At 42.4% G+C, this 25802-nt stretch overlaps 1 protein-coding gene across 4 annotated transcripts in view; it reads left to right on the plus strand.

Annotated features, from left to right (window-relative positions):
• The first annotated feature begins 6630 nt into the window (after positions 1 to 6630).
• The window catches only part of PRICKLE1 (prickle planar cell polarity protein 1), a 109479-nt gene continuing 90307 nt past the window's right edge, over positions 6631 to 25802 (plus strand). For 2 of the 4 annotated variants that reach the window (XM_035002843.1, XM_035002848.1), the window contains exon 1: positions 7616 to 8048. The gene's annotated coding sequence lies outside the window, so the exon portion shown is untranslated. Of the gene's footprint in view, positions 6980 to 7615; positions 8049 to 11302; positions 11580 to 25802 lie in introns of those variants that run through there. The other 2 variants (XM_035002844.1, XM_035002847.1) reach the window with 2 other exon arrangements.

The following is a 25802-nucleotide window of genomic DNA, read 5'->3' on the forward strand; positions in this document are numbered from 1 at the left end:
TATACATTTCACTCAATCACGAGTGACACATTATTCTGCTAATGCTTTGAGACAGTAATGTAGAGGGGAGTGTGCCCTAGTCGCAAGGTAAGCATGCTAACATAAAAGGCTAATCTCTGGACCCATGAGTGGCTCTCACTCACCAAAAAACCACATCTTGGTGCAGGGTGCTAGCCTGGGAGCCAATTCCCAAGGGGATCAGGAATGTGTCTCCAAGTTGCTCCCGCTGTCCTGCCATATGACTCCGGATCCATGTTTCTGGATTTTCAGAGTGGATGAGCACAAGGCAATAGTTTTCTTTGTTTTTTTTTTTCTGCTCATGAAGTGGCACATAGGCACCATTCCCCAATTTCTCCCTTCCCATCTTAAACCCCAGAAGAAGATGGACTATAAGTTTAGCAATCTCTATTTGAAGGTTGTTCCTTTTGTATACTTATAGTCCATAACCACACGATTGAGCGTATCATTATTTTCTCCCTTAGGCTTGCTTGAATTTTGCTTTATTTTAATGCCCCACAAATTCTGGACCCAGGGTGGGAGTTGGGGGTTGGGTTGGCGGGGCATGAGTAGGAGTTGAAGAATTATTTAAACTCTGACATCTGGAAACTCCTGCCCCAGACAAAGCATGAGGGAGGGAAAAAGCTAATTCAGACATTGCAGGTCATTCTTGAAGATATTTATGGAACGCCATGTGCTATCTATAGAAAATCTTCAAGCCTACTGCCAAAAGAATAGGCAACAGTCTGAAGCAGGAATTGCTACTTTTTATAAAAAGAAGAGAATATGTGGTGAAGACTAAGATCTAGAGTTTGAGAAGCAGAGGATTGATTTTAATCCTCCTTCAGTGATTCAACTAAAAGCTCCAAAGTTCCTTTTAGATGAAAAAGGAGAAAATAAGTCACCATTTAACTCAAAGATATTTCCAGAAAGGTCATTAGAAGCCGTCATGTCACCCTCTCTAGGTTTTTATAAGCTGTCAACATGAATAAATTAGTTGTGAGTGTCTCTACATTGCACAAAGGAGATTTGAAATAAAACAGGGTTAAAAGCTGTGAGCAAAAAGGACATTTATTTTTCTTCTTTCTTTCTCTAAACTCACAGGTATATAAAACTGATAATGTCTGGTTTGAAATATAAATAAGGAAGTCAGAATCCGAGAACCAAAATACACAAACACCAAGCTGTTCTCCAGTCCCAGCTTCTCGATTTTGGTGCTGGAGGTCCAATTCATCTTCTTTCCCAAAGCTGGGCATCTGCTATGGGGCTCCTCCAAGCAGCAGCTATGCCCCCACCATGTGTAGATACCTTTGGATTTCACCCTGCTTTCTAATCTGGCCACTGAGGCTCTGGTCCACACTTGAACTCCAGCTCCCTCTTCCTGGGAGGTTAGACCCTGCCCCTAAACTCTAATTGCCACTTCACCTGGCCCACTGCCTCCGCATCTACGACTGTCTCTACAGCCCAAATATCTGTCCCTGAGTTCCTTCAGACTGTGGACACATTAGCCTTGGCTGGATCATCTTAGGGATGCGCTAACCAGCCCTCTCTGCCCCCACCTTCGCCCCCTCTATTGAGGCCCAGTAGTCACTTGTCATTTCATGTATATTGCACCTATTCTATTCCAGTCACTGTGCAAGGCACTGGAGTTACAACATTGGATTAGGCAGGACTCTGCCCTTAAGGAGCAGACTAGTAGAAGAGACAACAGGGGCGACTTGGTGGCTCAGTCAGTTGGGCATCTGACTCTTAATTTCAGCTCAGATCATGATCTCAGGGGTCGTGGGATGAAGCCCCACATGGGGCTCTGCACTGGGCATGGTGGGGATTCTCTCTCTCCCTCTCCCTCTGCCTCTCCTCTCTCTCTCAAAAAAAAAAAAAAAAAAAGAGAGAGAGAGACAACAAATCAAAGATTACAAAGATTGCTGTGATAAAGGAGTGGACCCTAACCCCGCATTCTCCTGTCACTCACTTTTGAAGTGGTCTTCGATTCTTTTTTTTTTTTTTTAAAGATTTTATTTATTTGACAGAGAGAGACACAGCGAGAGAGGGAACACAAGCAGGGGGAGTGGGAGAGGGAGAGGCAGGCTTCCCGCGGAGCAGGGAGCCTGATGTGGGGCTCGATCCCAGGACCCTGGGATCATGACCTGAGCCGAAGGCAGACGCTTAACGACTGAGCCACTCAGGTGCCCCTGGTCTTCGATTCTTGCACATGTCCTGAGTCAGTTTTCACAAGAGATGATCAGTTTGGCTCAGCTGACTGTTAAAACATATAATTCCTTTTTAAATGAGCAACATAGAATGGTCGAGTATTACCAAGGAATAATCATTTCAAGATCACTACTGGCCAAACTTCCAAAAGTCTGGTGCATATTTATGGAGGCTTGTCTGAAGGACATGCAGATTAGCACTTTATAGAAATACTGTCAACTGTGGAACCTTCTTGAGGTCCCTGAGGCCCACCCTTCAGGACATCTGAGGGCCTCCAGCAAACCTCTAATTTAGGGGTTTGATAGAACCATGAGGGGTCCACGGAACACAGTTTGTTCTGAGCAGTCTAAAACTTAGCAGAATTTTGCAGAAGAAGACAGGAACTACTCTGTTCTTGAAATGCCCTCTTCTTTTGAATTCTTTCACCCCCCTTTCTCCCTAGCTCCTTCCTGTATCTTTGGCTTCTTCTTAGTCATTTTTGAAGGTTACTTTCTCTTGACATCCAAAACTGAACCCACCATCTTCCCCCACCAGAGCTTATTCATGATGCAGCCTCTGCCCATCTCTCCAGGCTCAGCCAAGCTTCCATCATCACTCTCCCTTGGCACCCCAAGCTGCAGCCAGACTGGACATCTTTCAGTTTCTCAGATTTACCATACTGGCACTCACACCCTCACTTTTACACATGATGTTCCCTCTACCTAAATTGCTTGAACATGGACACACATGCATAAACATACATGTACACGCATGCACACACACACACCTTTCCTTAGGTTAGTTCACCTTTCAGATGCCTCTTCTTCCAGGAAGACTTCCCTGACCCTACCTCTTCCCCTCCAACTATGTGGCTTGCCCCTGTTGTGTACTACTAGAACACTCTGGACTACTGACTTCACTGTAATTGTTATACACTCTGTGAAATGCCTGTCACGAAGTGGAGTGAATTAAATTTCCCTTTCTGAAAAACGAATTTTCTGAAAAGTGAATTGAGGGATGCTCAAGCCCCAAGAAAAACATTGTTGTGTGCTCTGCAAGGATGTTGTCGAGGATGTTGTGCATCATTTGTCTGAAGCAGCCTTCTTCATGATGACCTGGGGTGGGTGCTTCTTTCTGCTCTTTGATTTAACAATAATTGTGCTTCTCCTGAAAGGATTATTTTATCTTAGAGATGTTTTCAATTGTGTAAGAATTATGTGACCCCTGTTATATTGGCTGCTAGAAACCTAAAAGCTAAATTGTGTCCCATTCTTTATGGAATTAATTTTATGAATTTGTCTCCTTTCTGTTTCTCATTTCATACTTACTTTCAAATTAAAATTTCAAGTTAACTTGCTATATGTAATTGCTGTTTAATTAAAATGGCCTTAAATGTTTTTGGAATAAGGTCAGGTATAACTAATCAAATAAACAAATGACCTGATAAAAGGGTAGGAAGTTGAACAGAGAAAAGTAGCATCTAAATGGTGATACCAGTTAGTATTCTTTAATTTGCAAGTCACTTAAACACCAAAGTTGCTGAAAAGACAATAACAAATATCAGTTTCATCTGAAACATTCTGTGGTAGTTTGTTTTCAGGCAGAGTTTGATCCAGGGGCTCAAAGAAGGTCCATAGGGATAGAGACTTTGTTTGGTTTACTGTTGAATTTCCAGCAAAGAGCTCACTGGTATATAAATGCTAAATAGATATTTGTTGAATTTGTTGCTGTGAAATTCCTAAAAGTTCCTGCAAAATCCCAGGATCTGACCTGGGTCACATGCCCATCCCTGGACCATTCTTTTGATCAGGAGGATCCAGACCTCTAATTTTCCAGGTCTGAGTCACCTGGTCCAGGGATAAGTCACCAAGGAAACCACGGGCACTGACAATGGGGGAAAGTGGTTCCCCAATGAAAATCTGGGGCATTACAAAGGAGAAATAGATGCTAAGCAGACAAAACAACAATATGCATCTCAACGGACCATCAAAAAAGGTGATGCTTATGTTGAATTGTAAAGAATAAGCAGGAATTATCTAATAAAGAGGGCAGTTATCAGTGGGTAACATTCTAGGTATGTTCAAATCACAGAGGCATAAAATAGCTTGATGCTTTCAAAGAACTGCAAATAGTTTAATATGGTTAGGGCAAACAAGGATGGGGACTGGTAGGAAAATAAACTAGAGAGCTAGAGTACAAATACGAGGGACCTTTTAGGCTAATCCAAGGAGGGTGTGCTCAATCTAGAAAGCCCTGGGAAACTATGTAGGATTTCTAGTAGGGGAACATGCCTTACAGCTAAGCCTATGATTAAAGGGTCAAAACTGATTTGCCCTGGAAACACTGGGTGGAGCTGAGTCTTCAGGTCGGGGAAAGGAGTCCCCGTTGTGGGCAAATACAGGGAATAAGGACCAAGCAAAGCCTAGGAAGCAAAAAGACCTGAGAATCAGAGCCTGCCAAAACTGTCAGTTCTTGCTTTTTTAAGGTCCGAGCTACAAAGACTCTACCTCCAAACAAGATTACATCCTGAGGTACTAGGAGGTGACCACTTCAACAGATGAATCTCTGAAGGACACAATTCAGTGCATAAAGCTATTATTTAAAAAAAAAAAATACATTTATTACCAAGGCTTTAAAACAGAAGTGGACATTCCCTAAGTGAATTTATTTAAGTATGGTACCATATTGGTTTGTAAAGGCAAAGTAACACCAGTAATATAAAAGACCCAGAAACAACCCAATAGTCCACAATGAAACATGCTTTTTTAGATTAAATTTATAATGGTTCTTTTCTAACTTGCAGGATTTTCTTGGAGGCTGGTGTAGAGAAGGGTGGCTGTGGCATTATATAAACTTTCCATGTATTGAGTCTTTCCTGCACACCTAGCATTCAGTCTTCCCCATATCTATCTCTCTGAGGTAGGTATTACTCTCCTCATTTGCAAATGAAGAAACTAAGAATCACCTCAGGATTAACTGCATTATCCTGGGTTACATTCCGTAAGGAGTGGGGCTGAGATTTGAATTCAGACTTCTCTGACTGCAAATCATCACATGCGCCACCCAAAGTAATGTTATGAGAGTCCTGGTTGAAGACCAAGCATTCACATTTGCATCAGATCCAAAAGATGCTGCCCAGCGCTCCATCCAGAGAGGAAATAAGCCTCTGGAGGGAACAACTATGGATGCCCTACTGTGCCCAATGTGTGTGATGCTCAGTAAACAAAACCTTTGTGAAGTCATCACAGAGTTATAAGTTCTCTGATAACAAAATCATTTTTTAAAAAATATTTTATTTATTTGACAGAGAGACACACAGCGAGAGAGGGAACACAAGCAGGGGGAGTGGGAGAGGGAGAAGCAGGCTTCCTGACGAGCAGGGAGCCCGATGCGGGCTCGACGCGGGGCTCGATCCCAGGACCCTGGGACCATGACCTGAGCCCAAGGCAGACACTTAACCGACTGAGCCACTCAGGAGCCCCAAGAATCATTTCTTATCATAAGAAAGTATCATTTTCCCCAATCATCAGGGAGGTCCAGGGGCAGGCTTAATAAACATTCTCTCCATTGAGCTTCTTCACCCCAATTCTGCCTGCTCCAAATGCCTGCTGGTCCACTGAAGAGGACTTTCTCATGAAGACGCTGCTGTACAAGTGATGCCATCCTCAATGGCTTCTGTTCCACTGCATCATTCAGTTCGTCGGGAACTGCTTGCATTTGAAGGTCTTGATTGAGACAATAGACAGACAGACACCCACAGATACTAACAAAGAGAGTGGACTCTCTGCCCTTAAACCTACTAATTTTACTACCTTCATGGGTGAAATCAATCACGTTGTCTATCTTCTTGGGCCCTTCTGGAGGTTAGATAGAAGCTAAATAAGTTTATAGCTTAAGAGAAGCATTTGTAACCATGGTAAGTTAAACAGACACAACTTAAAAGGCTAACTCCAATAAAATGCTGAGGAGCAAGACAGCCTAGGTTGTTTTACCTCAGATTCCCATCAGTTACAAACACCACAAGCAGGCAGAGTTATTTCAAAAGCAACAGCTTTGTTTCCTGAGTGATCTGTGCTCAGAGAATCAGAAACCCAGTCTGTGTATCTAGAAGGGAGAGAGTTTCTGTCGTGCAGGAGATGTGAGTCAGACTTGGAATTACAGAGCACAGTGCCAAGGTGAAACATTTCCCTAGATTTGTTGTTTCCTCCTCGCTTTGCCTTTAGATGTTATTTCCTTACATCCTCTTTCTCATCGAGTCTATTTTTTGCTGAGTATTACTTTGCTTCACTTCCAATGAAAATGGAAGAGACTCAGTGCTCTGAAAAATTCTGATTGGCCTTTTTGATTTTTTTTAAAGGAATAAAAACGGTTCTTACAACACACCTCCAACACACACACACACACACACACACACACACTCATCTTCCTGGAGGATGATACAGTATCCTAGAGGGTTGTGAAAGCGGTCGACAGATCAAGGAAGCTTCAGCTTCGCAGAGACACCTGTCAAGCTGGGGTTAGCAGCTGCTGTCGGGTCTGCCCTCTGCAACCTCGGAGGAAATCGTACCCACACGGTGTGTGACTCCACTGATCTGGAATTGGAAATGGCGAGAGCTTCTAAGCAACACAAATGTCAGGGCAGAACTTCCAAACAGGCCGAGTCCCAGTTCATCCTGGGAGACTGTGCCTGAGAGCCCAACCCTGGGAATCGGGCAGAGAGAAAACCTGGAGAGTCGTTGGCCAATGAAAAACGATCATCGTGATCAAATCAGTGCTCTGAAAACGACTTTAAGTAAGCTATGCTAACTTGGGTCAGGCTCTGGACATTGGGGTGGGCTGAGCTGCTCACGCGCACTCTCCAGACTTTGAGCTTTTCTTGGAGATGCTAGGACCGTCGAGGAGGGGAAGGGAAGGAACTAGACGCTGCATCTTCGGCTTCTTCCTTCCCAGGCGGAGACAGCCTAGCCTGGAGGATTGCACGAGATAGGATCGAGTCCCAGTGGGTCCCCAGCGAGGCGAGGCGCGCCCGAAGGAATCTAAGAGTTTAATTAACTACCCTCTCCCCTAGCACACACACACGAAGTGAAGAGAGACCCAAATAAGCAATCCCCAAACCGTTTGATCAGAGGAAATTGGGTTTGTCTTTCCCCCCCCTTCACCCTTCCTGTCTTTTCAATCCATCAGGATTGTTGGTTAAAAAAAGGGGGAGGGAGCATAAAATCGGGGGCGGGGCAGAGGAGACGACCGAGCTGCACTTGAGAACCTGGGCCGCGCCTGGGTGAACTTCGTCGCGCAGATAACCCGCCCCTCGCTCAGCGCCGGCGGTTGCTCGCCCAGCCGGTCCTGCCCAGCTCGCCGCCCGCCCGCCCGCCCGCACGCCCTGCCTCGCCGCCCCGCGCCCCGCGCCCCGCACCCGCGCGCCCTCCCGGAGCCGGGCAGCGACCTCTCCTTTCGGGGCCGAGCCGGGGTGCGCGTGGGCGCGCGCGCCGAGCGGCCTGGATCCCGCGGCGGCGTCCGCGCTCCGCGTTTTCGCTCCCGCCGGGCCTCGGAGGCCGAGGGCGGGGTGCGCGGCGGCGCCGCGGCGCGGGGCTCGGGAGTCGGGCGCACTCCGCCTGCAGCCCGCTGTGAGCGCCGCCTCCCGCGGCCGCCGCCGCCCGACAGCGCGCCCCGGAACATGCCAGCCTCGCGCCGCCTGCGCTGACTTCCCCGAGGGGCGCCGCGGCCGGCACTGCGACTTGCCGGGCTCTCGATGCTCCGCTTGCCGCCTGCCCTCGCCCACCCCTGACGCCGCGGACCTCGGCTCCGCAGACGTGCCGCGGCGCAGAGGACCGTCCAGCCGAGTTCTCTCTCCCTCGCGCGGGGTGAGTGGCAGCCCGGCTCCGGCCGGCTCTGCAGAGGGGCTGCGGCGCGGCAGTGGGGGGCGAGCGCCGCAGGGGAAGGGCCGGGCATCTAGGGTGTCACTGCGGGGGGCCTGTGACACCCAGACCGGGCCGGCAGAGCAGAAACCAAGAGAGAAGGGCAGATTCGGTTTCTTGTGGGCTGTGTAGACACTTAAAGCTGATACTGGGCTGCAGCACCAAGAGGGCTTCGGATAGGCTGCCCGCTTGGCTCCTGTTTGCTGCATCACTACCAACTCTTGCTTGATTCTCTCCTGCGTGGAAACCCGTTCGGTGGCCCCAGAGTTGGGGCGATGAGGGGCGCAGGGAGGCGAGGGTGCGTTGGCATGTGTCCGCCGCTTAGGATCGCCTGTCACCTACTGGCGTCCGGAGGGAGGGTGCTGATTCTCTCCTAACGCTCTGCGGAAAGGGCCCATTGCTTTTTGGCAGGGGTGCATCAGCTCCCCCGCCCTCCTCCCGCCCCGACAAAGGTGTTTTCTGAATGTAGCACGTATGTGGAAGAGAATGGGAGCGTCTTCTTCCCTTTAGGCAGAAAAAGTTGGAGAAACTGGGCATGTTAATAATTAGCAAGACCGGGACTCAGGATGCGGCAGAAAGCTGTTAAATTTTCATTGCCCTCCCAAGAAAAACAAACGACATCGCCAGTGACGCTCGGCAGTGCCATATTTTTTTCGGGGACTTTGGGAAAATTGTCCACAGATTGTCTTCTGCAGGCTGAAGAATGAGGTAGGAGTGGGGGAGGATGGCTGGCATCGCACTGAGTTGCGGCTTGCCTAAGGAGGATTCCGAATCACAACCCAAACATATTTGGTTGCTGATTTTAGAAAGAGTATGGGAGGCAGATCTGGGCCGTGAACAAGGTGAAGAGCACACCCTGGGCGGGTAAAGATCGAAAGATCGTGCCTCTCCAGAGGAGTTCAGATGCATTTGTGCTATGAAGAGCAGGCATGTGTCTGTGATTTTTAGGACGGATTTTATGCAGGACAGTTTATATTCAACGAAATTGCATGTGAGCATGCCTCACGGTTGTGTGTACCTCTTCGTTTTAATCAGTACTTCAGAAGGCTGGGCCTGCAGCAGCTGGGTTACATAATTGATGTGGTTCACCAACAGATATTTTTTTAATGAGCTTTCGAAGGAAAGGGCACTTCTCTCTGTCCCTTCGGACAGGCCCAAGGTGTAGACCAGCAAGGGTTGCTGAGTGTTTGCCCTGGTCTGGCTCCAGATGTGTGAGCTCAGCTGTTGCCTGTCACTTAGGTGACAACTGGCCTTTTCCCACTAAGCCTTTGCTGTCTCCATTCTCCTCGGTGAAGTGTCAGCATTCAGCCGCCTTCTATTATCAGGAGTGGACTGCAGCCCCTTGGGAGGCGGCAGTCTTATTTGACCATCCTCAACAATATGTGTTTCCAGACTCTAGGAAGGGGGAAAAAATCCCATGACAACAAGATAGATACATTTTGAATTGAGCACCAACTTAATCCAAAGATTCTGCTTTAATCAAGACAGCTCTGGAAGGATGACGCAATATTTGTCAAGCCTTTTCCTCTGGAACAATATTTACTCCCACCAAGGGATTTTAAACTTAGACAGCAGCCATTTATCTTGCTGTCTGGTGGGGCCCAGTTCAGTTTGCCTCCAATGTGGTCCTAGCCTAGGTGGCTGGGTTTGGCCTGGGACAGGAATCTGTCACTGTAGCCCAGCTGGAGCCTGAAGAAAGCAAAATACAGCACCTGCTGGTACCAGAGGGTTTCTAAATGCCATCAACTGGCGAGTCAGGAAACACAGAAGGAGATATTTTACAAGCCCTACCAGAAATGTTTATACAAAGGATTTAAAGGTTAACAATGCATGTGCACCACATATTAAAACTAAAGGTTCTAGAAATAAATGGACATTACCCACAGTTAAGAGATAGCACACTTGCTGATGAACTCAAAAATCTGTTTTAATAAGTCATGGCTAACAATAGTGACTCTTTCTTGTGAATAAACCTAGGAAGGGAGGGAGGGGGGAGGGAAAGGAATGGAGGGGGGAGGGAAGGGAAAGGAGGAAGGGAAGAAAGAGGGGAGGGAGGAGAGGAGGAAAGGAGGGAGGAAGGGGGGAGGAAGGAAGGGGGAAAAACTGGATGGTACACAGAGGGTAGCCATGTTGATGTGAGCAAATAGGTTTGGGAAATTAATTTTTCCATCCTTAATGTGGTTCTTACTGTCGATTTATCACTGAGTGACCCTGTGGGTTTACAGGTTTTCTCAAAAGAAAAGTGATACGTTTTACTAAAATGACAGATTCAATCAGTTCTGCTAGCAATACCAATGAAACTTAAAAAGTTTATCATGTTTTTATAATCAAGTTCCATGGAACCACCATTTGCCTCTATAATAAAGGGGATTGCAATGAGTCAGCTTTGGTCATGCAAATAAAATCTAATATCATCTGGGGAGAAAAAAAAACCCTTATAGGCTTAATAGCTAACTATTAAGTTTAGAGTCAGATGTGGATAAAAGTATGGTTTCGACTAATATCCTCTCCTATGATGACTCTGAAAAGACACAAAAGAAAAGAAAAAAAGTTAAAATTTGAGGCTTCTCTAATGAAGGATTTTTTAAAAGTAAGCTGAAATCTGTTTTAAAAAGTGACATTGTAAGATAATTTTTCTAGAAACTTTTGTAATTACTTGAAAGCAAAACACAAGAGTTTGAATATTAGGAGTGACTGTTCAGAGTACTCATGAAATGAAATAAGAATCTTTAAAAATTATTTTCCAGTAATTAAGTAACTCTTTTAATGGCCTATATCTACAGTTTGTGTTTTCCAATATTATGGGGAAATGATTTTCAGGAAAAAATATCATTACCAGTATTCTAGTTGATAGCAGTTAATTTCCTGGTTAAAGTAGTTCATAAAAGGAAATTTTTCCTTTTAAAGAAAGGAAATAATTTAAAAAGGCAAAGTGATTCTCATCTGTGCATAAAAATGTTAAAGATGCCACTGGACCAGGATAGGCTCTGTCTTCTTGGAAAGGATAGGTCTCTTTTTTCTCATTTTATGTTAAATAATATCAATTGTTTAACTCTTAGGAGTGTGAGAATATTCAATTTGCTTAAATCCACGTGTAATTATTCCCTAATAAAGAGGAGTTAGGAAGTGAATGAATTGCATTTCTTCATTGGTTGGTTGGTGTTTTAAGGGACCATTACTGCTTTTTCTTCTGGTCACAGAATAAAGCATTTCCATATTGTGCACTAATATCTTTGGAAGGCTGGTGTGAGAGCAAACACGCTGGGAGAAGAAAGTACAGTAATCTGGGTGCCAAGTCCTGCATTGTTGCAGTTCCTCGAAACCTCAGGCAGCATATGGAGCCAGCACTCCAGAACAGAATGCCAGGGACAGAGGTGGCACCAGGAACCACAACAGCACTCCCCCCCTCACCACCACTTCTGGACTTCCCCATCTCAGATACACCCAAGTGTACCTCCTCCGCACCCCCAGTAACCGGTAAGGGCACCCTGTTGGACAGGCCGTGCTGAACTGAAGTCCGGGAGGCTAACTGCACGTGTGCCGGTGAAGGAACCTTTGGAGCAGTGGAGGTCTGCTCTCAGATCGCTTGGGGGATGCAGCTAAGCCTGGCCTGCCCTCGGTCCCCTCTCTCCGGAAGCAGGGATGGTGGGAAGAGACACGCTTTACAGGTTGGAGCAGGCTGATGTCATGACACTTCTGGCATGGAGATACGGCAGAATAATCGGGTCCCTTTCCCGTGTGCCAGAATGACACGATTTTTCCAAGAACCAGTCCAGAGCCAGTGGTCCACTGGTACTATGTCCAGTTACTGAGGGCGGGGGGCGGAGATCAAACCTCTCAAAGAAAATGTAGTAATTCTTGTGTCTCTGTTTTGTTCACTTGTTTAGACTGAACTCTAAGTGCATTTTGGTCACTTTTGAAGGGACCTCTCTAGGAACAAGAATGATTGCCCAGCCTGAACTGATTAGAGCTTTCCGCCTTCATTTCCCTAGAAAGAGAGATTTTAAATTTAACATACAAATAAAAATGTCAGCAAAGCAGATGCCAGTGTAAACATGTTAAAACTTAAAGCTATAAACTAGCAAGCAGCTCTCATTTACCTTTACTTAACTTTTTCCCCCCACCCATAAGATTGGTCCTAAGTGATCCCACTGACCAATTAAACTGCAGTTGCGTTTTTCTCACTGGTAGATTTGGGGTAAACTCTTGGGAGAGACGCCTTTCATTTCTAGTGGATTGCACTTCAGGAAGAAAAAAAAAACACGTTAAGGCTGTGTTATTTCAGTTGTTCTAGTATTGAAGTCATATACTCCTAAGAGTTTTGTCCCGATTGCTGATTTATAGCACCCACCCTCTTTTGCTTTGTGTATGCTTCTCTGTTTCCTTCTCATCTCATTGGGTCTCTGGAAAGAAAGATTTGTCAATAATACAGTGGAAATATTGCAGTCAGATGCAGACCGGTAAGTAGACTCCTCAGTGCAGTGAGCTCTCACTCAGCTGCCCTTCTTTTATCTGAGGCACAGATCCCACAGCTCGCAATTATGGTCTTTGACTTTGGTAACAATTCTGTTTGAAATGTTTCCAATTACACACAATATTGGCGGCATGTAGCAGCTGCATGCCAAAAAGCATTTCGAAGCATGTTCCAAGAATCAGGCTGTGATTGCTTTTAATTTAAATGAAGGCTATTTGGTTTCCTGTGAAGTTTTTTATAACCACCTCCTTTACCCCCGCCCCATTTTTGTTGCCTTTAAAAGAAGTCTGATATAAAGTAGCCACCACTTAACATGATACAAAATTGGCCCTGGTTTTCTAGGATGGCCCTTGGCTTTGAGCAAGCCTAACTGAACTGTTCATTAGAGGAAATTTTAAAGAAATATCGTAGACTAGTTTGGATTTCCCAATCCAAAGAATAAGAGGGGGAAAGGTTATCTGATTAAGTGGCTAACTTTTTTTTTCAAGCCCCCCCCACCTCCTTCTTTAGCAATCTATCATTATAATTATCTTTTTAGGTCCCTGGACGCTGTCTTTTCTTCAGATTCTTCTATTTTACTTTTATGAGCCCATGATCATGTGTTAAAAACACATTAAAAGGGTAGAGAGAGATCAATAAGAATATTCCTTGAAGGGGTGGGAGGGAGACCAGCAAATAATCCACCATTCTGCAGCCACCAAACCCTCCAGATCGGCCCCCTCTGTGGGCTTGAAATTTCTGAACACTGAAACCTTTTAAAAACGGTAGTGGTTTAAATCTTTTAATAGCTACCAGATATACTTGACTTACTAAATCTGAAAATAAGAAAATATACACTCTCAGGACTTGGAGTGAAGGGATTGGTTACAGGACTGGGGGTGTCTGTTTCCAGGCTGGTTTGTTGGCCCATTTGAAACATAACACCTAGAGCTAGAGGGTATCCAGTAACTGAGGTGCTAAGATGGTCCTAATTAAGGTGTTTTCACATAGGCTCTTTCAATCCTGGCAAAAAACATCCTATAGAATAGAGTGCTTCTTTGGGTTGAACAGTAGTTGACTTGCATGAATGCCAACATCTCTTCTGGCATTTTTGGAAATCTTCCATAGTGTAATAAATAGTGCTGTATAACCCAAATTTGTAAATGCCATGTTTCATGTAGCCCCTGGAGAGACAGCTGAAATTAACCCAGGCTGCTAGGAATCATTGAGATCCGGGAGGTTAGGTTACTGCCTAAATCCAAGGTAACTACCACCAATGAGTGATAGTGGAGGCCTTTGATCCAATGAAGGAGAAGGTGTGAGGCTAGCCTTAGTATAGCAGTGTCCTGGGAAGAAGTGCCCACCAACTGATGCTTAGACTTCTCCTTTATCCTTGCTGTCCTTCTTAGAGAAAATTTGCTCAGCTCGAGGTAAAATGAGGTTTATGTTGCTTTACCAGCTGAGCACCGAGCCTGCCAGATACATGCCCCACCCAGGCCCATTGCTATAGTGACAAAACCCACAGTAGCTATGGTTGAAATAGAAGGGCTATTAAAACCCTTTTCTCTATTGGCCAGCTCCTCTGCCCTAGTTAAAATGCTGTCTTCTGGGTGCACGAGCACACGTGCACACAAGTACAAACATATACACACCAGTCTTTCAGTCTAAAAATAGTAAACTGCTTTAAACCATTTACAGTTTCACCAAAAGCATTTGCACTTCTTTTTTTTCCCCCTTTTATCTCCCTGATAAGCAAATAATATGGTAATCTTCTGGAGACACTCATGACTTGTTAACTGTAATTGATATTTCCAACTATGTTATTTACATGCTTGAATAATCTAAGTTCCTTAGTTAGGATCTGAAAAAGAGCTAGATAGTGTGGCATTTTGTTTTGTTTTAAAACATCACTTCCAAACAATTTAGGGAACTGTTAGATTTTATGTGAGAAGACTGCTTAGTGCTCCAGTGTTGGAATACTTGCTATAATGTGTGTCAAAAAGAGACGGCATTTTAAATTCTTCTCTGTGTAATTAATAAGTATGTTTGGTGCCTGAAGTGTATGCGTGTTACATAATTTTTAGAAAGAGATAAAGTTAGGTCTGAAGTACATTAGAGAATCACAGATGTTTCTTGTAAGAAAATACATATGCTTCAGAGGAATTTTGAACTGCTTTCTGATGCTTAGCTTTGTTCATTGCAAGGATCATATGAATAATTTCATTGAGTTCTTTAGTTCTTATTTACACAAGCCTTGAGAAAGGAGCTGAAGTGATAAATAACTTGCTTCCCTCACCTAGTTCTAAAACGTTTTAGCCTTTTATGTTTTTGTGAATGTGAAGGGAGGGGATAAAATATACAGAGAAGATGTTTGTGTTTAACTAACTTAATCATATAAGTTCTCTTTGTGGGCCTTCTATAAGCTTAAACAGCTTGCCAGGCTAATAGCCAAAAACATGTCCTTAAGTACTGCCAAACGTGTTAAAAGCAGACCAGGCTTTCTTCATATTGAAGTATTAGAAACTTTTTTTTTAACCTTCTGAATTTTAAGGAATAAGCCAGGAAAAAAATCACTCTCTTCTTCTCCCCCTCCTTACCCATGAAAACCAAAATTATGGTTCATTGCAGTGGTGAAATGAGAAACTGATAGGAATAATCATATTTATTTGAGAGTGTTTTAAACTAGCTTGACTTGGCTGTTTAAGGAGGAAGCAACGAGGTTACTATGGTATATGATGGGTTTTTTGTTAATTGTATGTTTGTGTTGCCCATAGACACTGGCTTTTTACTTTGGTTCAGTAACTTTTAACAAGTGTTGGTCAGTTTATCCTTTTTCTTGAGCAGAGCTTCAAGAGTAGACAGTGGTGATGTGGTATAATAGTGCAGAAAAAGTCAGTTTTTCTACAGTCTTTTTCTGAAAATTAGAAAAATGGGACTGCAATATAGCTGTGTGATTTCAGGTCAGCCTCTCAACCTTTCTGGGCCTCAATTTCCTCATATTTAAGTGAGGGAATTAGTTTAGATCAGTATATATTAACCAAAGGTTTGAATCCTAAACACCTATGGAGCTTTTTCAAAATACAAATACACAGAGATTTTAAGGCAGTGGCTTTTGCGTGGGGTCTTGCACATTTAGCTTGAAAAAGCTTCTTCGGTAATTCGATGCACAGCTGTGGTTAAAAGCCACTAAATTAGATGATCTCTGAGATTTCCTTCTGGTTCTAAAATGTTATGTTTCTAATCCTACGAGTCTGAACTACTTTCCTTCCTTCTTTCCTTTCTCCCTCCTTCCTTCACCTCTATGTTTATTCCTAATGTTGCTGTCAAAAATTTATAGATATCATTCTAACCCACTTCCAGGAATATCTGTGTTCCACTCTTGTAAGTAGATGGTAATTAATGTGAGGGAGGGACCATGTTTGTTCACCATTGTGTACCCAATGCCTAACATAGTGCCTGGCACACACAAATGTAGAGAGCCCAAGAAGTCAGGAGACTTCTTGAAAATGTAGTATTATGTTTTCAAATAATATGCTCAGTATGCTTTTTGTCAACCTTTTGGATACCTTTCCAAATTTAAAACAATGGATATAATTGTTTATCTGGAAAACAGCATAATAAATACATTATTTTCCTTATGTTTCCAGACTTTGGGGATACTCCATAGTGTATTGTGGTTTTTTTGGTCCAGATTAACTGCTGATTTCATTACTTTAAATTCAGAAGTACAGAAATAGTAAGTGTTGGTGAGGATGTGGAGAAAAAGAACGTTTGTGCACTCTTGGTGGGAGTGTAAGTTGGTATAGCTGCTGGGGAAAACAGAAGGAGGGTCCTAAAAAAATTAAAAATAGACCATATGATCCAGTAATTCCCCTACTGGGTATTTATTTACAAAACAAAAAAGAAAACACAAATTCAAAAAGATGTATGTATGCACTCCTGTGTTTATTGCAGCATTATTTATAATAGCCAAGATATGGAAGCAATCTAAGTGCCCATTGATAGAAGAATGGATAAGGAAGATGTGGTGTGTGTGCGTATGTATATATAATGCATAATATAAATAATGGACTATTGCTGAACCATAGAAAAGGATGAGATTGTGCCACTTATGAAACATGACTGGACCTAGAGGGTATTATGCTAAGCGAAATAAATCAGACTGAGATAGACAAATACCATATGATTTTACTCATATATGGAATCTAAAAAAACAAATGAACAAACAAAAAGCAGAATCGGACCAGTAAATAGAACAAACCGATGATTGCAAAAATGGGTGAAGGGGAGTGGGAGATTACAGACTGCCTGTTCTGGAAGGAGTAAGTCGCAGCAATAAAAGCCACAGCCTAGGGAATATAGTCAATGATATTGTAATAGCACTGTATGGTGACAGACGGCAGCTACACTGGTGGGGAGCCCAGCATAACACGTAGAGGGGTTGAAGTGACTAAGTTGTACACCTGAAACTAATGTAACATTGTGTGTCAGCCATACCAGATTCAAAACACAATTTAATCAATAAATAAACAATAAGGGGGAAAAAATAAACGAAAATAAATTGAGGTACTTCTTCTGAAAAGGTATCTGGAGGTTGGAAAAAAAGCTTATTATTTGACAGTGTAATTAACATTCTGTTAGAAAACAGTTTATCTTATGAAAGACATAGTTTTTCCTGCGTGGCCTTACGTTTTGGTGCCTGTATGTGTGGAATGAATGAATCAATGCCCAGTTTTCTGTGATCATCTTAATGTGGGTCAGTTTAAGAAATATAACCCAACCATTATCGCCATAAACGTATCAGAGCTTATCTGACAAATTTACAACTTCATTACAATTTTAAGTCTTATTTTTAAATATTTTTTTTCTTTTTTTTTTTTTTTAAAGCAGGGGGAGTGGGAGAGGGAGAAGCAGGCTTCCCGCTGAGCAGGGAGCCCCATGCAGGACTTGATCCCAGGACACTGGGATCATGACCTGAGCCGAAGGCAGGTGCTTAACGACTGAGCCACCCAGGCACCCCATTATTTTTAAATATTTTTAATTACAAAGGTTAAAAATTTTAAATAGATTTTTATCAAGACAGATTTCTTAATAAAGTGTGTCTGATTAAGCCCTTTGTCTTTTTCAACAACAGAAATGCTAATTTGCATTCTTTTGACTAGTGAAGTAAGCTAGCTAATTCAAACTGTTTTTTATGGCCAATTTTGATCCTTTTTCAAACATAATTCCATATCATATATTTCATAACATATGAAGTGCTTTAAAACTGTCCAGATCCATACTATACAGAGGTTCATATTCAAAATGTATATATATTTTTTGTTCTAGATAAGATAAATTAGAGTCTCAATAAAATATAAGCACACTCAGTTTTTCTCAAATAACTGTGATGCATCTGAAAGTTTTATTATCAAGCATTGATAATAAAATAAGAATAATTGATAATAATAAAAATTGATAAATTCTTGGTTGCATAGTTTTATAAAAGTTGATCAAAAGAGTTTATTGTCCATTTTGTTTCTTTGCTTTTTCTTCTTCGGTCTTTGAAAGTTTGGATTATTTCCTATCATTATCCATTATTACCATTACTGTAGAACATAGAGTAAATTAAAAAAACTTAAATCAGTCAATATCACTACTATTTCTGTATAGCATTAAAAAATAAGAAATTTATATTTACCTAGCTTACTTGATTTTTTTGTTGTTACATGTTGCCCTTCTTATGGGTGGGTTTGTTCTTTTGTTTTATTTTTAATTAAAAGGGGGACTTTAAAAACTCACCATTCTAAAACCTGGATAACTGTCCAGTTTCCTTTGAACTTTCACTGTATAGGCATGACCAGTAGCAAAATCAGCTACCCTCAGCTCATTTTTTCCTACTGTATACCCACTGCCAATTCAAATAATCAGGACCTCAGAGTGGAAATTTGTACCTGCATTATCTACTTGGGTTGTTTGCACAATGTAACTGGAAAACTCTCTCTCTTAGTCATTAAGTGAAGAGATACTGTGAGGCATTTTAGTCAGGAAAAAGATTAAGCTGTAGCTAAACAGGGTTTAAGGATCATTGGAGATAAATTGAGAGCTGGTTCAAAGTATTGTATAAAGCTTTATTATTTGTAGGTTTCACTTTCCTGTCGTTTCACAGCTAATCTCCTTGTTTGACTAGACTTGACAAGCTAACATAAAAGGACAAGTGTAGGTTTTTCCAGGTGGGATCACAGCTCTTTGCATCATTTCAGGTCTCAGCTCAAAAGTCATCTGATATCAGGGAGGCCTTCCCTAATCACCCTATATAAAATAGCAGCACTCTTGCCTGCCCCAGCCATCACCCAGCACTTCTGAGAGCCCCTCATCCTGCCTCACTTTTCTCCATAGCACTTAACCACTATCAGATACTTACTTATTATAGCTGTCTGTCCCATGAAGAAATCTATGCTGTCTACTGCCTTATCCTCAGTCTTAGAGGCACATAGAAGGTGCTTAATAAATTCCTGCAGAATGAATGACTGCAAAAATACAGGGAGCTAGCTGTGCTTCAGTTTGGGGCACCCCCTCCCCAATCTAAGAGTATGTATTGCTGAGCAAGTTAGAGAGCTTTATGCTCATATTCTCATTCTTAAAGTTAGCAAATAGCCACTCTTGTTTTACAGGATAGGCATTTGTGGACCGTTTTGTTTTTGTTTTTGTTTTGTGGACTGTTTTAATGTTATATATAAAATAAAGACAAATAGAACCCAGTATTCTGTTTTTGTCTGAGTGAAAATTTTCAGAACAAAGATTTTTCTGTGTGTTAAGTCTGTGAGTTTTTTGTTTTGTTTTCTTTTTGCAGCTGAAGTAAAGTTTCCGAGCTGTTTCCTTCCTTATCTGAATAAAAAGCCAGAGGAACATGATAAGAGTATGAGGAAAAAGACCGATAGAATACCCCACCTCCCCTCCCCCATAAAGTGATCAATGAAATGTAATCAAATAGCAGACTGATGCCATATTAATAGAAGATTGAATATTGGCTGCAGGGAAGCTGTGTGACTTCCCTCTTCATAATATATCCATACTACTTTGTAACCTTTGCCAAAAACAGAGGCAGTATCTTCAGACAAACTTGCGGTGTTGCCTTGTATTTTAAAACAAGGGTAATGGGTCGTCTTTCACTCAAGAAATCCTCTGACTTAAATTCCAGAGGTGAAAAGCTAATCCTCTAAGTGATTTCAACTAGCTTACTAGGAAACCTAGTTGCTTAAAATTATTATTTTAATGTCTCAGTTTCCAGGGTTAAATGGGCAGTGGGTCAACTTTCCTATTAAGGAGCTGAACCCACTTATTTGTCCAGAAATTATCATGTTTTAACTGGGAGGGTCTTTACTAATAATAAGACTGATACCTCCAACATACACAAAACTCTTGCAAATTCATCTCATTTACCTTGGCTGCATCTTTGTGTGAAGGTTTAACCAAGGTTTTCCCAATTTACTGTTGAAGAAGCTGCTTGTTAGTTCAAGATGCACCTTCCTAAGGAGCTTTGGCTTGGCAGTTCCTAAATAAATGAACGTTTGTAGTTCAATTTTCAGAAAGAAAGAAAGAAAAGAAAGGGAAAATAAGCAAACACTTGTGACATACAAAACTGATGGTTTCATTGTTTTGTAAATATTGCTGTTTATATTCATTCTTTTTTTTTAGAGACAGCTTGAGTGAGGGGCAGAGGGAGAGGGGGAGGGAGGGAGGGAGAGAGAGAGAGAAGCAGACTCCCTGCTGAGCAGGAAGCCTGATGTGGGGCTCCATCCCAGGACCCTGAGATCATGACCTGAGTCAAAGGCAAAAGCTTAACCAACTGAACCACCCAGGCGCCCCATGGGAGAGAGAGAATCTTAAGCAAGCTCCACACTCAGCATGGAGCCCAGTGGAGGGGAGGGGCTTGATCTCAGGACCCTGCGATCATGACCTGAGCCCAAATTAAGAGTCAGTCGCTTAACCAACTGAGCCATCCAAGCGCCCATATGTTCATTCTATATTAAATGCTGTTAGATAATTATAGCCCCTCCTGCTACTGACTTGCATGTGACTTGGATAAGTCACTTAATTTTCTGGACTTTTTATCCACTCTGTGCCTCAGTTTCCTCAATTATAAAAGGAGGGTCCTAATGAATTTTTAAGCTCAAAATTTCTTAATTCTAAAATGCTGGATTTGGAGGCTGTAACTTCAAGGGAGATTGATAATAAATTGGAGCTGATTTTTTTTATCATTAACTTTCCCTACCTAAGTTCCTGGCTAGAATTATTTAACAGTCAACTCAGAATTATTCATATAAGCCAGGTGAAACTTTAAAAAATGGTTTCCTTATTCATGATTCTGTGTGGCCAGTTCAAAATTCAACAATAGCTATATTTTAAAGACCTGAGAGAAAATACACTTTCCTTACCAAAAGTCTGGTTTAATAGGTTTTATTATAGTTTAACATGAGGAACTTAAAAAATATAGTAATGTTAAGAGCAAATTACTAATCTAATATAGTTACAACAATGGCATACTTATGTTCACACTAAAATTAGAAATGTGAGCACTGTGTTTATGCACGGGAAATGTGGAAAACTTATAAAGTAGAACTCAAGGTAGCATGTTCACTTATGTGATCACATTGTGATTATAACTTTTTTAACATGTGTGTGTCCATTGACCAAATTGGAATTAATTTAGGGAGGTTTAGAGAGGGTTTACTGGAAAATAAAGAGAGCCTATCATCCATTTTAGTTGCATTCCGAATATTTTTTGAAACCATAATAATATTCTTTTCTCCCCCACTCCCCAAATAAAAGCTGGTGAAAATATGCAGCAAGTGGTGAAACTCTTTCGGTGTTAAACACTACGTGTTGGCATGTGTCACCATACCTACTGGCCTGGGTGTTCCATTTTTATAGCAGTGTGTTTAATTAACTCGGTAACTTTTAAACACATTCTTAGGGCCTTGGATCTCATTCACATTCTAATTAGGCTGAGCCTGAAGTTACAAATAGCCCACCGGGAAGTATAGCATCTGTATTCTATCTAAGAAGATGGAATTCATGAATTGTTCAGATGAACGTAGCAATGAGCCATGGCACATCTCCTGGCAGGTGCATAAATGACTATGAAGGGCTGTTCTAAGAGGAAGGACTATCTATATAAATGTGACATTAATAATCACCAGTTTGAATCTGGGTCACTTCAGCCATGACTCCAAGATCAAACGCTATCAGCTGGTAATGAGTGTGTGAAAGAACTGCAGGAAGGCATTCCATGGTTAATGACACCTTTGTGGGCCTTCCCAGCAGCCTCTTAGAGGGTGGGCCAGGAATAAAGTCCCACCTGCGCTTGGCTGGGAGGTCGGCCCTCCCGGTTACAGCTGGGCACACTTTTGCAGAGATGTCTTGGGAACAGTTCACGCTGTTTTCTCTTCTTCTGGCTCCTGAAGCGGATGTACAGAACCTTTCGTCTTCTGCCTCTTTTCCTGACCATTTACTGGCTTCCAAGTGACGGGAGCTCTTTTGCATATTCTGTGCCTTTTTTTTTTTTGCTGTTCCCTGAAAGTAAAGAGAAATGGCATTGACAACTACATGTTAACCATTTCACGTTAAACTTCCCCATTTTTATTTCAATGTGGGGGCATCTTTTCCATCTCAGCACGCCTCTGTGGGCCTCTGTGGTTGGCTGGGCACTGGGCTAGGCTGTGGAAGTACAGGCTTTAAATAGGAACGGTTCTTGTCTTACTGAGCGGGCGGCCTTGTAGGGAAGGACGGAAGGCATCGAAGCCCTTCCTTGCGAAACATGGTGGTGGAGGCAGGAACAGCGAAATGTCCTGGAATTAACAGCAGCACAGAGGCGAGGGCAGAAGTCCCGGGTCCTGTGCAGATTATGTAAGGAAGGCTTCGGAGAGGGGGAGATGGCTGAGCTGGATGTTAATGACTGAAAAGGAGTGCGCCGCACCGTTCGAATTGGAGAATGACTCATTCTGGGCCAAGAGAAAAGTGGGGGCAAAGGCAAGAACCATGATACTCAGAGAATTGTGAGTCTTTATATGTGGCCCGAAGATTAATTACGCTCCTGGTCATACACTCAGTGCCACCTTTATAAAATCTCAATCAGAAGTAAGAGATGGAGTTTGACAACTTTAATTGGGACCCTGTCTTTTTCTCCCCGTGGTTGATTTTCAGCTTCTGAGTAAGGTGTATTTACCTGGCCAGTCTACCAGGTATTTACATCGTGCCTTTCATTGGTACAATCTACATTTATTTACTCCTCATTTTCACTGCCAGGTTTCCATTTCAGCCTTGAGTGTTTAGACAACATTATATGAGTGTTATACTTTTATGACGTTTGCTTTAAGTACTGTAAGAGTTTTCCGTGAAAGCTAACGGTTGGGGGGAAAGAAGAGCACCAAGTGGCCTCCAGATGTGTGTTATTGTGTTGGTATCTCTGTTTTGTTTTCATAAGAACTTTTTTTAAGCTTAAAAAAACCTTACCAAGCAGAAAGAGCGGACAATAGACTCATAGGGGATGAACTATTTTCTTCATTTCCTGATTGTTTTCTTGAACTCCTGTTTTAAACACTATGATTCACCTGGAAAAAAAAAATCCATCACAATATACTCTACTTTTAAAAGCAAATCATATATGTTTGTTTTTCAAAGATAAACTCACCTCTTAGGTTGGAAGGTTTCACTGTTTCAATATGCGGTTCTTCAATATGGTGATATAAAAATGGTGATTTAACATCTTTTAGAATTTCTGCCATCTAATTGTTAATCAGTATGTTTTCAGGCAGTCTGGCGTGTGATAAATATTTTGTAGCATATGCAGCTGAACATGTCAATTTCAAAGGGCTTTACAAGCTCTAATTAATTTTCACAACAACCAGATGCACTCCAGTTTATTGATGGGAAACCCACAGACAGTGGAGTTCAGAGAGTTGCCCGGATTCCTCTAGCAAAGTGGTTTTCAAACTTTTTTTTTTTTGATACGTGAACCCTTTTCTCAAACACAAGATTATCTGGAACTCCAACCTAAAAAGTAGGGAGGTAGAAAAAGGGTTCGTTGTTCTAGGACTGCCAGATTTATCAAACTAAGAAAACACATAAGATGCCCAGTTAATTTGAATTTCAGATAACCAGTGAATACTTTTTAGTATAAGTGTGTCCCAAATATTGCATGTCCCTAAAGCCATTATTGGTGGTTTATCTGAAATGCACATTTAACCGGGCATCATGTATTTCACCTGGCAACTCAGCTGCACACTCCCAGTACCCCCATCTCCTCCCCAGCCAGGTGGGTGGCTCAGTCAGTTGAGCATCCGACTCTTGATCTCAGCTCAGGTCTTAATCTCAGGGTCATGAGTTGAAACCCCATGTTGGGTTCCACATTGGGGTGTGGAACCTACTTAATAAAGTGAAGGCTATCTTAATTTTTTGCTGGGGGGGCGGAGAGAGAGAGCATGCACACTTAAGCAGAGTGGGGTACAGAGGGAGAGAGAGAGAATCTCAAGCAGTGCCCAGCAAGCACGGAGCTTTTTGTGAGGCTTGATCTCATGACCCTGAGATCATGACCTGAGCCGAAATCAAGAGTCAGTTGCTTAACCAGTGGAGCCACCCAGGCGCCCCAAATGAAGGCTATCTTAGAGAATCTCCATGATCATGCCTCTCCTGTGACACATGATAATTTTAAAGATCATTGTCTTTGTTTTGCCTTTCTTATTTTTTAGGATAAAATAGATTCCCAGTCTTTGGGAGCAATGTTTGTTAAGTTACCTATTTGTAGAAGTCAACAATTTAACTGCCCTGAGTAAGGAGAACTGATGGTATAATCAGAATCGCAGGTGGGCCAGGGGCTCCTGGGTGGCTCAGTCATTAAGCGTCTGCCTTGGGCTCAGGTCATGACCCCAGGGTCCTGGGATCGAGCGCCGCATCGGGCTCCCTGCTCCCACTCCCCCTGCTTGTGTTCCTGCTCTATCTCTCTCTCTGTCAAATAAATAAATAAAATCTTTATTTAAAAAAAAGAATCGCAGGTGGGCAAAGTAGAATCGATAAAGAGAAAAATGGGTGGGAGCTCTTGGGTGTGATTCTATAACAACCCAGGGGAGAGGTGTCTCGAATAGGCTTATCCCTGGCTTTTGGTTGATGTGTACGTTTTGGTGGTCCTGGCTTAATGAAAGTACCCATTAAAGTAATTCAGTCATTTTGCTCAAATATTATAGTGCAGCCCTTGCATATTACTTTTATTTCTCAAGCCGACTACCCCACAGAATATTCTTATTTTTTCAACTATTATATTTCTCAGCGTAACTCAGTACTGTCTGATTAGTGATCAGAAACCACTAACTTTGTTTAGGGTGAAATAGTCCTCCGCTGCCCCAGCGACTCCCTGGAGGGCCCTCTCCCTGGGTCTGTGGAACTTGGATGCTTTGGGTGTGATGCCCTGCATGGGTGTCCTCTTGACTGTAGGTACTTATTTTGTATTTGCAAAATGTTAGTAGTGGTCAGATTAGGAACGGGTATGATTTTTTTCTTTGTCCCATTTTCAGTTTTTCCAAAATTGGTGCTGTGTTACTCTTAAAAATAAGAAAAACAAGTGTTAGTGATATAGTTTAACATTTTTCCAAGAAATAAAAGCCCATAAACAGTGATTCTGTGTCTAAATGTTCCAAAGTATAGATGAAGATGATCTGGTTTATAGATATTTTTTTAAAGCTTTATTTATTTGAGAGAGAAAAAAAAGTGTGTGCATGAGAGTGTGTGTGGGGGAGGGGCAGAGGGAGAGAGAAACTCAAGCAGACAACCCACTGAGAGCAGAGCCCAACACGGGGCTCCATTCCAGGACCACAAGATCATGACCTGAGCCGAAACCAAGAGTCGGACACTCAACTGACTGCACAACCCAGGTGCCCCAATTATTCTTTTTAATTGGCAAATGCTTATATATTTTGAAAGTTAATTTAATGTAAAATCTACCCAAGCTATTTACACTTAAAATTTATCTCTCATTCATTCATTCAACTAATACTTATTTTTTAAAAGATTTTTATTTACTTGTCAGAGAGAGAATGCACAAGCAGTGGGGAGGGCAGGCAGAGGGAAAAGCAGGTTCCCACTGAGCAAGGAGCCTGATGTGGGACTCGGTCCCAGAACCCCGGGATCATGACCTGAGCCAAAGGCAGACCCTTAACCAACTGAACCACCTAGGCATCCCTCAACTAATATTACTGAGAAAACATAATAATAGA

This window comes from Mirounga leonina, unplaced genomic scaffold, assembly GCF_011800145.1.
Source record: "Mirounga leonina isolate KUSES-001 unplaced genomic scaffold, KU_Mleo_1.0 Mir_126, whole genome shotgun sequence".
NCBI lineage: Eukaryota > Metazoa > Chordata > Mammalia > Carnivora > Phocidae > Mirounga > Mirounga leonina.